Here is a 15,958-nt window from a genome sequence, read left to right as displayed (position 1 = left end):
CATTAAAATAAAATTATTCGCCTCCTTCACGTAATCTACTACACCAGCCATCGGAAACTCTTTTTTTAAGTTACCAACAGCCAAAACAACGTCAGCTGGATAAGCTTTCATTAAATTGCCAAAGCGAGTCAGTTAGTTGATTACGAGCGTTAGTCAAAAGTGACGTTATTCTGTTCGAGGAGGAACGGATACTTCAGTTATCTTCAATATCCAACACAATAAATACTGCGCCCCCCTCTTATCATTTCGCCCATATAATTGCAGTTTTGCCACACGCCCTGGAGGAGGACGCAATTCAATTCAATGGAGATGATAAGGTTTATAAGTATGATCATGCAGGCCAGCCTGCGCAGGAATCCACAAGTGCCCATTTCTCCACCGAACTTCTCTTCCATGTAAATTCTTAGTGTATATTATTCTAAAGCTCCCCTTGCTCTCTCACAAACACTGAAATTTTAACATTTCTCACAATTTTCAGAGGCCGTTGGTCTTATGGATGGGTTTCCCCCGATATTAACAAAATAATTTGCACGCCCGATGATGAAGAAGACGACGATTGTCAGAACTTTTCCAAAGAGGAAGCATGGTGGGTTCTTCATCCAAAAAAGGGCGGTTACTATGGGCTGGAATGTGACCACAAATGGATTGAGGACGCGAATAACCGCAAAACGGTGGATGAAGAAGAGCAAAAGTATTGGTTTTCGATCATCAGAGGACGTTCAGAAACCACCCCACGACACTGATATGTCTGGGATGGTATTATGTATGGTGCTATGATGATTTTTATTTTCTAAAAATTATAGTATTAATCTCGAATCCCTAGCTCACTGTACAATATAAGTGTCACTACACAGTTTCTGTTTTTCTTGTTTATACAAGTGGGACCATGATGTAAATGTGTTAGAAAACTTGCACAGATGAATCTAGGTAGTAAAGGTTGAACACACAACTTTGCATAGCAAAAACACTAAAATAATCAAAAGAACAAAAAGAATGATTGATTCAGAAAATAGGTTACAATGCTCATGATATAGCATTACTTGGTGAAGATTCCAAGGTAATGCACCATAGTGGTGAACAATGAGAGGACTCAACACCTAGAGCAAGTTCTTGAGAGAACTAGCGAGTTGCAGAGTGAAAGGAGGAGAAAATCATGGAGAAGAACTAGTCACAGTGAAAGGAGGAGAAAATCAGGGTGTAAATCATGCAGAAGAATGTGTCAGTAATGAGGGTCCTAGGTGTGTAGTATCTTCAACACCCCCTGTGAACACCACTATGGGGAAAAATAGAAAATGGGCCTTGGCAACTAAGGCCAAAAGTCACCCAAAATACAGTGCAACTTGTACTAAAATTGAGAAAAGAGATAAAACCTCGTGGGAACCCCCTACCTCCCCCACCCCTCAAAATACAATGTAATCAAAAGAAAAGAGGAAGAAGACAGTCGCTAAGCAACTGTGTCCTTCACTCCAAGACGATCATGCAAAGAGTGAAACTTTTGCTCAGTGAATGTCTTGGTGAAGATGTGTGCAATCTGTTCTGCTGAAGGATAGAACTGCAAATAAATGACCCGATCTCTATGTGCTTCATCCGTTGTCGCTGTATTGGATCCCTGGAAAATTTGAGAGTGCTCTAGTTGTCACACCACATGACAATGGGTTGGTGGAATTGGACACCCAACTCAGTGAGGAAGTGCTATAGCCACAGAGCTTGAATGGTGATGTTGACTACTCGTGTATACTCGGCTTTAGTTGAAAAGAGAGCAGTAGCAGCCTGCTTCTTGCTCGACCAATATATAGGGCTAGACCCTAGACTGAGTGAATATTCGAAGGTGGACTTGTGATCAATGCTGTCACTCGCCCAATCAGAATCTGTGAAGCAAAGGAGATTCAATGCAGTGCCTACTGCATAATGAATCCTGGAGGTGATGGTGCCTTTTCACATATCAGAGGATGCGCTTGGCAACATTCCAGTGTAGCTCATGCGGCTTCTGCATGTATTTGGAAACTGCCCCTACTGCATATGAGAGATCTGATCTGGAGTGGGTGAAGTATAGTAAGCTCCCCACTAGCTGTCGTTAGAGAGTACTGTCAACTAATGGAATGTCACCTCCATCCTAAAGGCGGACCCCAGACAGAAAAGGAGTCTGTGCTCGGTTGCAATGAGTCATGTGAAATCTCTCGAGTAGATCCCATGCATACTTAGCCTGAGAGATTTTGATGCCTGTGGCATCGTGTCTGATCTCAAGACGAACAAGGAACTGTAATGGACCCATGTTCATCATCAAGAACCTATCATGCACGGCCCTCTTGACTACAGCAATGGCTGAAACCGAGCTTCCGGTGATTAGGAGATCATCCACATACAAAACTAAGATAAGAAGAGAATCATGTGCCCTGAGCATGTAAACATTTGGATCAGACTTACATTTTTCAAAGTTTTGTGATAAGAGAAAAGAATCCATCTTTTCATACCAAGCTCTTGGGGCGTGCTTAAGGTCGTAGAGAGATTTCTTCAGTCTGCAGACCAAAGATGAACCCTGAATGAAACCATGTGGCTGCTCCATGTAGATCTCCTCAGATAGGTCTCCATGAAGAAAGGCATTCTTTACACCCATATAATGTACTTCCCACCCCTGGGTAGTCGCAATGGCAAGTGCAAGGCATATGGAATCCATCTTTGCTACTCGATCAAAGGTCTCATCATAATCAATGCCATGCACTTGCAGGAAGCCTTTGGCTACTAGCCTTTTGGCTACTAGCCTGGCTTTCTGATTGGTGATTTGCCCATCTACAGCACTCTTGGTCATGTAGACCCATTTTCATTGGACAAGTTTCCTTCCTGAAGGAAGGGGGACCAAATCCCAGGTTTGGTTCTCGAGGAGGGAGTTGTACTCCTCCTCCATGGCAAACTCCCAAGAGGCATGCCCAGTAGCCTCAGTATAAGACTGCGGATCGGAAGATTGAACCAAATGACAATGTTAGGATGGCATTGGTTCAGTGGCAGTGAGGGCAAGAGGAGGCTCAATAAACTTTGAGCTAGTCCTTCGCGGATTAGAATTATCCCCCATAAGACCATTTCTAGCAGTTGGGTGGTCTTGTGCATATATCTTAGTTAAGCTCCTTATTCTCTGATTTATGATAGGGGAATTTGATTCACTGCTAGAAGCTTGATTTGGCCTTGGATGTGGATCATCATATGCATGCACTGGATTTGTATCTTAAGACTCTGTCTCTGCATCTGCATGCTCTACCTCGGCATCTGCTTGCTCTATATCTACATCTAAGTGTATTGAGTCATCATCTTGGTCATGAGGTAGATAAAAGGTGTCTGCATGCGGCAATTGAGGTGCATGCGAGAGACTTTACTCAAATTGGACACTTCGATCAATGATGAGCTTGTCCGTAGAGGAAATCAGGAGTCAATATCTTCACACCATCAGGGTATCCAAGAAATATGCACTCAATGCTCTGTGCATGAAGAGTTTTCCTCTTTTGAGAGGGGATCCTAGCCCATGCTCAGGAGTTGAAAACACGGAAGTGGGTGACCTCTAGTTTAGTGCCGCTCCAAGCCTCAAAGGGGGTCTGATCCTTGACAGATCTATGAGGAGATCTGTTATGGATGTAGTTAGCACAATTAAGTGCTTTAGCCCATAGCTTATGAGGTAGTGACTTAGCATGCAGCATGCAGGAAGTGATCTCTTTGAGAGATCGATTCTTTCTCTTAGCAACTTCGTTCTGTTGCAGAGTGTATGGAACTGTGTGTTGTAACTGTATGTCGGGCTCAAGGCAAAAGTTCTGAAGTGTTGTGTTAACATATTCCCCCCCAATTATCTGTACGAAGGGCTTTGATCTTTCTCTCTAACTGTGTCTTAACTAGTGCTTTGAAATCTTCAAAGTGAGCAAAAACTTCAGATTTGGCCCTGAGAAGATACACCCAAGTATACCATGAGAAATCATCAATAAATGTAAGCACATACATTGCTTTGTTGATGGAAGTATGAGGAAAAGGCTCCATGAGATCACTATGGATCAGATCTAGAGGAGAGGATGCTCTGTGAGTCTTGCCGGTGTCAAACTTTTCTCTAGGATGTTTGCCAATGACACACCCTTCACAAACTCCTTTGGAGAAACTGATATTCGGCAAGCCTTCCACCATCTCATGCTTACTTATTTGTTGCATATACTTGTAATTTAAGTGACCACACCTCTTGTGCCAAAGCCTACTACTACCATCAGCATGTTTAAGTAATAAGGAGGATTCAAATTTAATAAATTCAGAAAATGTATACAGTCTAGCTCCATTGTTTACCTCACTGGTTGCAATTTGGGAGCTACTATGTAGGTCATACATGTTCACTGCATCTGGAGTGAATTCAACTCTCTTTCTGGTGCCGGAATGAGTGATCTGATAAACTGAAAGCAGGTTTACCGAAAGTTTTAGAACATGAAGCACATCTTCAAAGCTTCTGTGTAAAAGTTCCACTCTACCTTTTCCAGTGACCTCAATAGGTGAGTCATCTCCCATGAGGATGGGAGGTCCCTTGCATGCATTCAAAGAGGAATAGACTTTCTTTTCAGTAGCCATATGATGTGATGCACCATAATCTATAATCCATGCATCAGGGGAAGAGTTAATTGCAACTAAAGCATGAAAATTGTTACCTTTCCCTTGTGGCGGATCCTCAGTTTTCTTCTTGGCGCCCTGAGGGATGTGGTCTGCAAGGTCGAGCTTCTGAAGGATTTCTACCATTTGGTCAATTTGTTTCATCATGTAGGAGGATTTCGGATTGAATCCTCAGTGACAGTAGGTGCATTGGTCTCCTTTCTTCCCTTTCTCATTTTTGGAGCCAGAGGAGTCATTGAAGGGCTTGGTGTACCCTTCCTTCTTTGGATGGGAATGCGCTTTTCCCTTGTCTTTTTGCTGCTGATTTTTCTGATTTGAATAAGATATGTGATTTTTACTGTGGCTTCCATCATGCACAGCAAGTGCATGCGCTTTTGGAGATTTGATTTTCCCCATGCCAATAAGTATATCTTGCTCAAAAGTGAGGGACTCCATGAACTCTTTAAGAGAAGGCATAGTGTAGGATTTACCTGTTGCGAGCCTTACTTAATGAAATGTAGACACAAAGACAGAGTATTCTGGTCTGAGCTTTGACATAATAGAGAGAACTTGGCGACTCTCCTCCTTGGATTTGTCAATTCCACAACCCTTGAGTTGCAGAAATAGATCATTATATTTGGTGAAGAAGTCTTGAATTCTGTCATAGTTTTGTGGATCCAACGAGAGAATCTCCACTTCAAGTAGATGTCCTTTCATCTCATCCTATTTCCCGTAGAGTTCTTCAACCTTTTTCCAAATCTCATTGGGAGTATTGCAGGTAGATAGATGAAACTGCAACTTTGGGGAGATGCACATGCATATGGATCTGTGGGCCTCATCCATGCAGTTGAGGTACTTGGATTTCTCTATGGCTAAAGTGGGTTCCACTTCTGTATCCATGGTAATCTTGTACAACCCTTTCTGACAAAGGTATCAAGCCATTTGGTCCTTCCATTCGTGATAGTTGTATGGTGTTAGGATTGATGCTTTGGAAAACTCCATTTTTCTGTCGATCTTCGATCTCCGAGCTGTAATACCTGCAAAATAAAGTACTGGTGCGCCTTTTACCTAACAACCTGTGGGCTCTGATACCATGTAAATGTGCTAGAAAACCTGCATAGATGAATCTAGCTAGTAAAGGTTGAACACAAAGCTTTGTAGAGCAAAAACACTAAAAGAATCAAAAGAACAAAAAGAATCATTGATTCAGAAAATAGGTTACAATGCTCATGATATAGCATTACTAGGTGAAGATCCCAAGCTAATACGCCATAGTGGTGATCAATGAGAGAACTCAACACCTACAGCGAGTTCCGGAGAGAACTAGTGAGTTGCGGAGTGAAAGGAGGAGCAAATTAGGGAGTAAATCATGCAGAAGAACTAGCCAGTTGCGGAGTGAAAGGAGGAGAAAATAAGGGAATAAATCATGTAGAAGAACTAGCCAGTTACGAAGTGAAAGGAGGAGTAAATCAGGGAGTAAATCATGCAAAAAGGATCTTGCATGTAGTCCCATGCTCTAACTAAGTGTGCACATTTGCCAGTAATGAAGGTCCTAGGTGTGTCGTATCTCCAGCAGGGGACGCGCTATATAAAGGATCTATTAGACAGATTTTTATGTATTACAGGGAGGTTTGATCCCATAGTTATCATGTTCTAATTTGAAATGGATTCTATTCAATATGGAAAAAAAAAACTTTTAAAATTTAATAAGAAAAAAATTTGTAGTATATTTTTTATAAATATTCAAATATATTATTGTTTTAGTATATTAAAAAATTTAAATGAACATTTGTAACATTGAAAATGTTAAAAATTATTTAAAAATTGTTTTCAATCATAAATGTTGTGAGAAAGCTAGGAGTTTCACATTTAAAATAGCAAGTTACGAAAATTTGTGTTTTTATTTATACATTTAAAAACACTACAAATTATATGATACTCTATATAAATTGCATTTTCATTCAAATTTCACATTACAGTGAAAAATATAAATTTCACATTGCCAAGCATTTTAAGTTTAGAATAAATAGTAAATATATAAAAAAATACTTTCAAAATATACAATTAAATTTCAATTACAAATTATTCACTAATAAAATCAAACTAATCTCTAATTCATAACCATTAGTAACCCTATCTATTATTCTTTTGTATAATACAAAATATCAAAGGCTTATAATTTATACTTAACTCAAATTCCTAATGAATATACCTATTTTAAATTTAAAAATTACATGTTCTTACTCTAGAAATAACGACCATACTCTGGATAGTCTATTCTCTAACAATTATATAAATCATAATCCATATATTTAAATACTTGTTCAGGAATTTCTCGTACAAAAACGTATGCCATTTCACCGATCCAGTACAAAAACTTATGCCATTTCATATTGATCCAGAAGGAGGTTTTGAAGAGTAGATTATATAAAGCATAGCTAGTTATATTGGTTATGGTTACTTGTTTTCTTAATAAAATACAGTGCTTCTAAAGTACATGCCAATCATGATGTTTATCTTTTCAAACCCACATATTTTCATTTATGTACTTATTTTTCAATCTTTTTCATGTCAATCTTGGAAGGGAGGAATATATTGACCGGAGAGGGGTGACACCTTTACCATATCCACAATTAAACCATCTTTACTAACCCAATGTCCTTGGACGATGCAATCAATAATTGCTACATGTGTTGAATAGTTCATTCATTGTTATAAAATTTGTAGAATATGAAATGGTTTCTTGAAGCAAGTTGATAAGCCAACATAATTATGAAGAAAAGCACATAAAAAAATTAACAAATAAAACACAGTCACTGTGTGAGCTCAAACCTGCTGTAAATCTCATATATTGGATTAAACCATTAACTACATTGTTATATAGTAGAATTATTACTAATATGATTATCAATCAACTCTGAAACAAATCTACTGACGCTACCAATTTTCTGAAAGCTACCACCCTAATAATTTGCTGCCCTAATTATGCAAAGAGAACACAAAATCTCTTGACTAATTTGGGAGCAATTTACATAACAAGATTAAGCATTATTCCCAACACTCCCCCTTAATGATTAATGAGGATTTACTATCTTATCTGATAGTGCGAAAAACTTAGCTTTTGCAACTGTTTTGGTGAATATATCTGCTAGCTGATCATGAGTATTTATATGATTCAATTCAATATCCTTCTTTTGTACCAAATCTTGAATGAAGTGATATTTCATATCCAAATTCTTTGTTCTGCTGTGATGAATTAGATTCTTTGCTAACTTGATGGCAATTACATTATCACAATAAATCATTGTAGGCTAAATTTTTTCTTCTCCATTTTCTTCCAAATTTTTCTTGAGCCAAAGAGCTTGTGTACCTGCTGAGGTAATTGCAACATACTCCACTTTTGTGGATGAGAGGGAAACAATACTTTGCTTTTTTATGATCATCAATACTACCTCCCCAATCTGAATCACTAAATCCAACAAGATTGAACTTTTCAGAAGAGTAGTAATGAATACCAAAATTTAGACTGCCTTTCACATACCTTAAAATCCTCTTGGCTACCTTCATATGTATTTCAGACGGATTTGTCATATGCCGTGAAACAAGTGAAATTGAATATGTAATATCAAGCCTTGTGTGGGTTAGAAATATCAAGCTCGCCATAATACTTCTGTAAGTTTTCTCATCAACTAAATTGGCACCATCATCTATACAGAACACATCTCCATGAGAACTTGGAGTAGGGGATGGATTAAATCAAGCATATCAAATTTATTTAGCAGATTCTATGCATACTTTGTCTGACAAATGAAAATCTCATTCTTACTTTGATAAACCTCCATTCCTACAAAATATTTCATGATGCCTAGATCTTTCATCTCAAATTCATTCATCATAGCAACTTTGAATCTATCATTCATCTTAGAACTACTACCCATATACAATAGATCATCAACATACAAACTTATGATTAGAATATCAATACCTTCTTGTTTGTAGTAAAGGGTAGGATCACTCTTACTTCTCTAGAAGCCATTTTCCTGAAAGTATCCATCAATCCTAGCATACCATGCTCTTGGTGCTTGCTTGAGACCATACAAAGCCTTCTTCAACTTGTAGAAATTATTCTCCTTTCCTTCCACTTGAAAATCTTGTGGCTACTCCACATATGCTTCCTCTTCTAAGTACCCATTCAAGAAGGCACTTTTCACGCCCATATGATGTATGTTCCACTTTTTCTGAGATGCCGATGAAATCAACATTCTAATGGTCTCCTATCTTGTTACTGGTGCAAATGTCTCTTCATAATCAATTCCATACTTCTGTGTGAATCCTTTAGCAACTAATCTTGCTTTGTGTCTTTCAACACTCCCATCACTGTCAAATTTAGTCTTATAGACCGATTTGGTGCCAATATTTTTCTTATCACGTGGAAGCTCTGTCAACTTCCAAGTGTCATTCCTTTGAATGGAATCCATCTCTTCTTGCATGGCTTGCATCCAAACCTCAATAGTACATGCATCTTCAAAACATGATGGTTCAAAATCAGCCTTGGCTAATAAAGCGAAATTGACTATCTCACCTATTGTGTTTTCTTCATGTTCTTGATTTTCACTCCTTCGATAAATATCACTCAATGTTCTTACCTTCCTTGTAGAACTTGGAGAAGAAGTTGGACTTGAGCTTGATATTGAAGAAATTGACGAAGGGCTGCTTGGTGGAGTTAACCCACTTGTTACAAAAACATTAATTAGCTGCTCATGATCAATATCGACAATTATATCATCATTCAAAATAGATTTTGTCTTCTCAACATGGCCTTTTTGATGACAATAAACTCCCCCTTCATTAAAAATTACATCTCTTGAGACAATAAGCTTGTTAGTTAGAGGATTATACAATTTATAAGCCTTTCTTGTTTCAATATATGTAATAAAAATACATAACTCACTCTTTGCATCTAACTTTTTTCTATTCTGATCATGTACATGCACATAAGCCAAACAACCAAAATTTTTGAAATGATTAACATTAGGGCTTCTCCCATACCAAGCTTCATAAGGAGTCATCTTTTCGAGTGCACTGGTGGGGCTATGGTTGAGGATGTACTCTGTTGTAGCAACTGCATCTTCCCAATAAGAATTTCTTGATCCCTTAGTTTGGAACATGCATCTTGCCATTTCAACCACAATACGATTCTTCCTTTTAGCTATGCCAGTCTATTGGGGTGTGGGGTGTGTATTCTGTAGTATGCTGCCTCCTGATGCCATTCATATCACAATAACTTTGGAAAGCTTTTGAGCAGAATTGTCCTCCACGGACAGTCCACAAACATTTGATCTTGCATCCTTTCTCATTTTCTACGAGGGATTTGAACTTCTTGAATGTATCCAAGGCCCCACTTTTGGCCTTCATAAAATATACCCAACAATTTCATGAGTAATCATCAATAAAAGTGATGAAATATAATGACTTACCCAAACTTTTAGTCTGCGTCGGACCACATATGTCTGAATGAACAAGCTGAAGTGGGTGATGAGCCCTCCATGTAGTGCCCTTTGGAAACCTTTCCCTTGCATGCTTTCCTTTAGCACATCCTTCACAAACCTCCTTATGCTCCTCTACCTTGGGAAAACCATAAACTAATGCATGTGAGGTTAGAAACTTCAAACTATGAAAATTTAAATGTCTATACCTGAGATGCCATAACCAACTTGAATCCTCATAAGCCATATTTGCAAGATTGTTGTTATGCCCATAAAGCCTCAAGGGAAACATCTTATTTCTTGTCATAGGCACAACAATGATCATCCTATTTCCCCTATTATTATCATAGATAGTACATGTCTTATTTTCAAAGACTACTTTATAATTTTTCTCACATAGCTGCCCAATGCTCAACAAATTATGCTTCAATTGTGGAGTCAAATAAATGTCATGAATACTCTTTATACCTTATTTTGTTTGGGCCTCCATATCTCCTTTGGCAGAAACCTCCAATGATTTATCATCACCAAGCTGGATCTTGGATTTGAAACTTCCATCCTTTGCTGAAAGCAACTTCTCATTCCTTGTCATATGGTTAGAGCATCCAGAATCTAGGTACCAAACATATTTACTAGTATTTTCACCTTTGGCATAAGATAAAAATAAGTGATCTGGAGGATAATCACCACTTTCTTGAGCATAGTTAGAATTTTTACCTTCTTTCAATCTGCATTCTCTTTCAAAGTGGCCATACCTGTTACAATAGTAACATTGGACATTTCTCTTATCAAATCTACCTCTACCTCTTCCTCTTGAGCCACTTCTTCCTCTACCTCTTGAAGAATTTTAGCTTTTCCATTTACCTTGACCTTGATTGCTTTTGGCACTACTGTTTCTTGCATCTTCATTCTTTGTAATTTGTAATTTAGAGGAAAAATCTTTCTATATACCTTCAAAAGTGTCCTTCAATCTTTCTTCATGAGACATCAAGGATCCAACCAATTGATCAAACTGTAGTTTTGTCAAATCCTTACTTTCTTCCATGATTATGGCAACATGATTCCATCTATGTGTTAAAGATATCAATAATTTTTTAATTGAAACTTCATTACTTACAATTTCTCCAAGTGTAGGCATTTTATTGACTACATCTTTGACTCTCACACAATAGTCACTAACACTTTCAGCTTCTTTCATCTTCAGATTCTCGAACTTTCACATCAATGTCTGAAGCTTGACCACCTTAAATTGATCACTACCTTGGTAAGCTTCTTTTAGAGTCTCCCATGCATCTTTGGAATTTTTTGCTCCTGATATTCTTGGAAATAAGCTCTTATCGAGAGTTATCTGAATGTGAAACAAAGCTTGATCATTCTTCTTCCTTGCTTCCTTTCTCGTTATTCTTTCATTGGCTATAAGGGAATTCCAACCAGCTGGCTCCTCATAACCTGATTCAACAATCTCCCACAAGTCTTTTCCAATAAAAAAGGTTAGCATCTTAATGCACCAATAATCATAATCATTCCCATCAAATTCTGGAATAGGCATTTGGTTAGAATTCGACATGATTAACTTTGGCAAAATTCCAACAATAAAACTTTAACCCAGAACAATTTTACCTACTCTGATACCACTTGTATAATATGAAATGGCTTCTTTAAGCCAACTGATAAGCCAACATAATTATGAAGAAAAACACATAAGAAAAAAATTAACAAATAAAACACAATCACTGTGTAAGCTCAAACCTGCTATAAATCTCATATATTGAATTAAACCATTAACTACATTGTTATATAGTAAAATTATTACTAATATGATTATCGATCAACTCTAAAACAAATCTACTGACACTACCAATCTTCTGAAAGCTAATTTTGAGCACTAACCACCCTAATAATTTGTTGCCCTAATTTTGCACAAAGAACACAAAATCTGCTGACTAATTTGTCAGAAATTTACATAACAAGATTAAGCATTATTCCCAACAAAATTATAATTATGATTAAAAAAATTTGTTGTCTTCATTAATCAATGAACTTACTACATTGTACACTGTACCGAACTTTGAACAACAATATGACTGAATTTGGTAATTATGGTTGATCTTGTAACGTAATTTGTTGCCTTACATATTTTTTTGGATATCTTATAACTTAGATTTAAATATTATTGTTTGGAGAATAAACTTTTATATTTAAAAAAATGAAATCCGAATATGGGATTTATATATATATATATATATATATATATAAATTAATTACTGAAATAAAAATAAAACAAACAGAAATATGTGAAAATGTAGTTAAACTTATATAGATTTGGATAATTAGAAAACAATGAACAAAACTTGCAAGGAAAAAAAAGGAAAATTGATAGAGAAAAATATTAATAAATTCTATAAAAAATTATGAGAAATTTAATGAATATATTCTACATGGTTGAACTGATATAGTAATGAGCCCAATAATGAATCTAGACACATGTGATTATGCACTAAATAAAACTAACACCTAGTCCTAGTTAACTAAAGTGCATACACCTAATTGCACTTTAGTTAAATAGGAATATCTCCATTTGCAAGGTCGCATGAATTCAAGAAGATAAAATATGAATAACCACATGGGAACAAAACCTTCCCTCAAAATACAATACTGAAAAAGAAACACAAGTGCTAGGCATTTATTTCCTTCAACCCAAGGTGGTTTTGCAAAAAGTGAAACTTCTGCTTAGTGAAAGTTTTTGTGAAGATGTCAGTAGTCTGTTTAGGAGTTCCATAGTATTGCAACATGATGATTCCATCGTGTATGAATTCTTGAATGTAGTGCATGTGGATCTTGATGTGTTTTGTTCATTTCTACTACATTGGATCTCTGTAAAATGATGAAATATGATACCGAGCTTAGTGAGGAAGTTCTATAGCCAAATGGCCCTGAATGGAATTTGTTGAATGCACCTTTGTATTCAGGCCTCTTCCAATGATAAAACAATCATGGATTTATTTTTTCTAGACCAACAAATGGGGCCATAACCCAAATTGAGAACATATCTTGAAGTGGAATTATGAGCAATGCCATTTCCAACCCTATTTGAGTCAGTGTGGCCAATGAGATCAAAATTACATCCTACTACATAATGAATCCTATAGTTGATAGTGCCCTGGACATATCTGAGTATGCACTTGGCATCTTTCCAATGCAGTGCATGTGGTTATTCCATGTATTTGGAAATTGTGCCTACTGGAAATGAGAGTGAGTGAGATAGAGGAGACTCTCAACAAGTTTTTTGTATATGGTGCAATCAACCAATGATGTATCCTTTCCATCCTCAAGGTTTACCCCCGATAATAAAGGTGTACATGCTGACTTGTAGTTGGTCATGTGAAAGCGAACTATGAGATCTCTAGCATAATTGGACTGAGAAATTTTGATCCTTGAATCATTTTGGTTGATTTCTATTCTAAGGAAGAAGTGTAACAAACCCATATTTGTCATGGAAAACCTGTCACGCAAAGTGGTTTTGACTGTAGCAATGGAAGGAACTATACTACCTATGATTAGTAGATCATCTACATAGAGCACAATGAGAAACATAGATTGAATGTTCTTAGCATATAAACATTTGAATCAAATTTACATCAAATGAAATGTTGAGAGAGTAAAATTGAACAAGGTCCCATTTTCTCTCATTCTATTTAGCCCTCCATTGAGAAAAGATTAAAGACATGATCATAGGTTCTATATGGAAGGGTGTTTGGATATATTTTGGAATGCTTATAAGGAAAATTAGCTTCTTCCAATGTTGTAGTGTACACTTAGAAAAAGAAAAAAGGAAATTCTTAAGGAATAAGAAGTCATCCTCCCTAAGAGAAAAGAAACCTATATTGTTTCATAACATTTCCATTTATGCTACAAATTCCTCAAGAATCAATCAAGAGCTCACTTGGACTCCCATACCCCTTTTTGACTCTCCTTCATTAAGGTCCTGCCCTTGTTTTTGACACTTACCTCCATAATTTTGGAAAATGTTGTTGAGTTGGTGCTTGTTCTACTTACTGTCAAAATATGAGTTGCCTAGTATAGCACTCAAAACCTTTCCCATATCAGGTTTTCCTAAACATAATTCTCTAATGTCCTTTGTTTTACTTTCCTTTGAGTTTTGACTATTATATTTTCTAATACCCTCCCATAAGGCATCATAAACCTAACATCTAAATATTGGTACCCTGGCTTTTCTATCAATTTTTATTGACTTATGGATTTCCTCAACTTCTAATCACTCACATGTTTACCACCTCACCTCTCCCCAAACACTACAAAATTATCCTCCATTTTAGGAGAACCTCTATTTTAGAAAACCTAACATTCATTCTTGGAATATGGTGTGGGGGTGATTGGATTAAAGAGAGATTTGGTTCAACCCAATCTATGGTCGGGTTGTATGTGGAAGTCCCTAACTTGGTTGGTATTCTTCTAATGTGATTCATGTATACTTGTAGTGATTATGTTGGTTATATTATGGTTGAGTTTCCATGGTTTCTATATTGGATATTTGTTGGTTACATGATATTTGTTATCTATGGTTCATGTCATGATTTGTTTAGTTATGAAATGGTTGATGAATATATGGACTAATAAGTGTTGTTATAGCTATGTGGAGAGGGCATAAATCCTTCTTGGTGATTCTTAGATGAATCTCAGACTCTTATGATCAGATATGCATTCATGACCTGTAGCTTACATGTTTTCCATGTGTTTGACGAAATGTCTAGTGTGTTCTAGGCAGTCTAGGTCAGTTTCTACATTCAAGTTTGAATTATTAACATTGTCATTATGAGAAATATGTTTCTGGAAAGTTACAAGAAGTTCTGGGTAGTGGTCTGGAGACTAGCCTAGAAAAGTGGCTCAGATCCCAGGACTGCAGGAACAAAACTAGAGATCTGGGGTCATAACCACATGGAGCAAGGATCGTGAGTGTGGTTGGAGGCTCACAACCACATGTATGCAGTGGCAAGGGTGCTATTATAGGCCTAGGTCAATGAAACAAGGTTTCAACTCAGGGATTGACCACCTGGGGTGTTTCTTCAACTCTTGGGTGATTTGTAGTCCTTGAAGGATGTTCTTTTGTGTTCAGTTTTAAGGCCCCAATTCGTTAAATGGAACTAGGAGGTCAAGTCAGGTCATAGTGATAAAATTATGTAAAGATAGATAACCAAGTAATCTAGGAAGGATAGAAGTTTAGAAGCTATAAGACTAAGAGTCATTGATAAATCTTGTAATAATAACCTTTTCAATCATGCAAATTGTTCTATTTTGGCATTGTGAAGTGCTATATTCATATGTTAATAGATATATTGTTAGCTTGTGTTCTTATGCTCTTGTATGTTGTGATTGGTCGTAATCTATTTTTTAATCATTCATAGTTTTCTTGAAGCTTGTAGGGAAATATCTTGCTATATGTAGACAATTTTCATGGTTATAGCATCTATGCTTAGTTATCTTATGTAGTTCCAAAAAAAATATGAAGCATGTATTTCTTGGTGACTTTTCATCTATGCTTAATCTCTTAGAGTTGTTCTAGGTTTTGTGCAAGTAATAATTGGTGGACTATTACCCCTACTATTTGTATTTGTTCCCTTTGTTTCATGTCAATGGATTCTATAATGTTCTTATTTAGGATTAGACTAGTTGTTAAATTAGTTATTAGACTAGTTTTTAAATTAGTTTCATTTAATTAATTGGTAAATCCAAATTACAATAATCAAGTCATAATTAGAGGGTTCATGATTTTTCAATGGAGTAATGTGTGGTTCAGCCCTACAGATAACACCAAACATTCATTCACATCAATGGGTTCCCTTAAGTCCCAA

This window comes from Pinus tabuliformis, chromosome X (genome assembly GCF_031772625.1).
Source record: "Pinus tabuliformis cultivar Carrire ecotype Pingquan chromosome X, CPIR1, whole genome shotgun sequence".
NCBI classification, from domain to species: domain Eukaryota; kingdom Viridiplantae; phylum Streptophyta; class Pinopsida; order Pinales; family Pinaceae; genus Pinus; species Pinus tabuliformis.
This window is presented reverse-complemented; position numbering follows the sequence as displayed.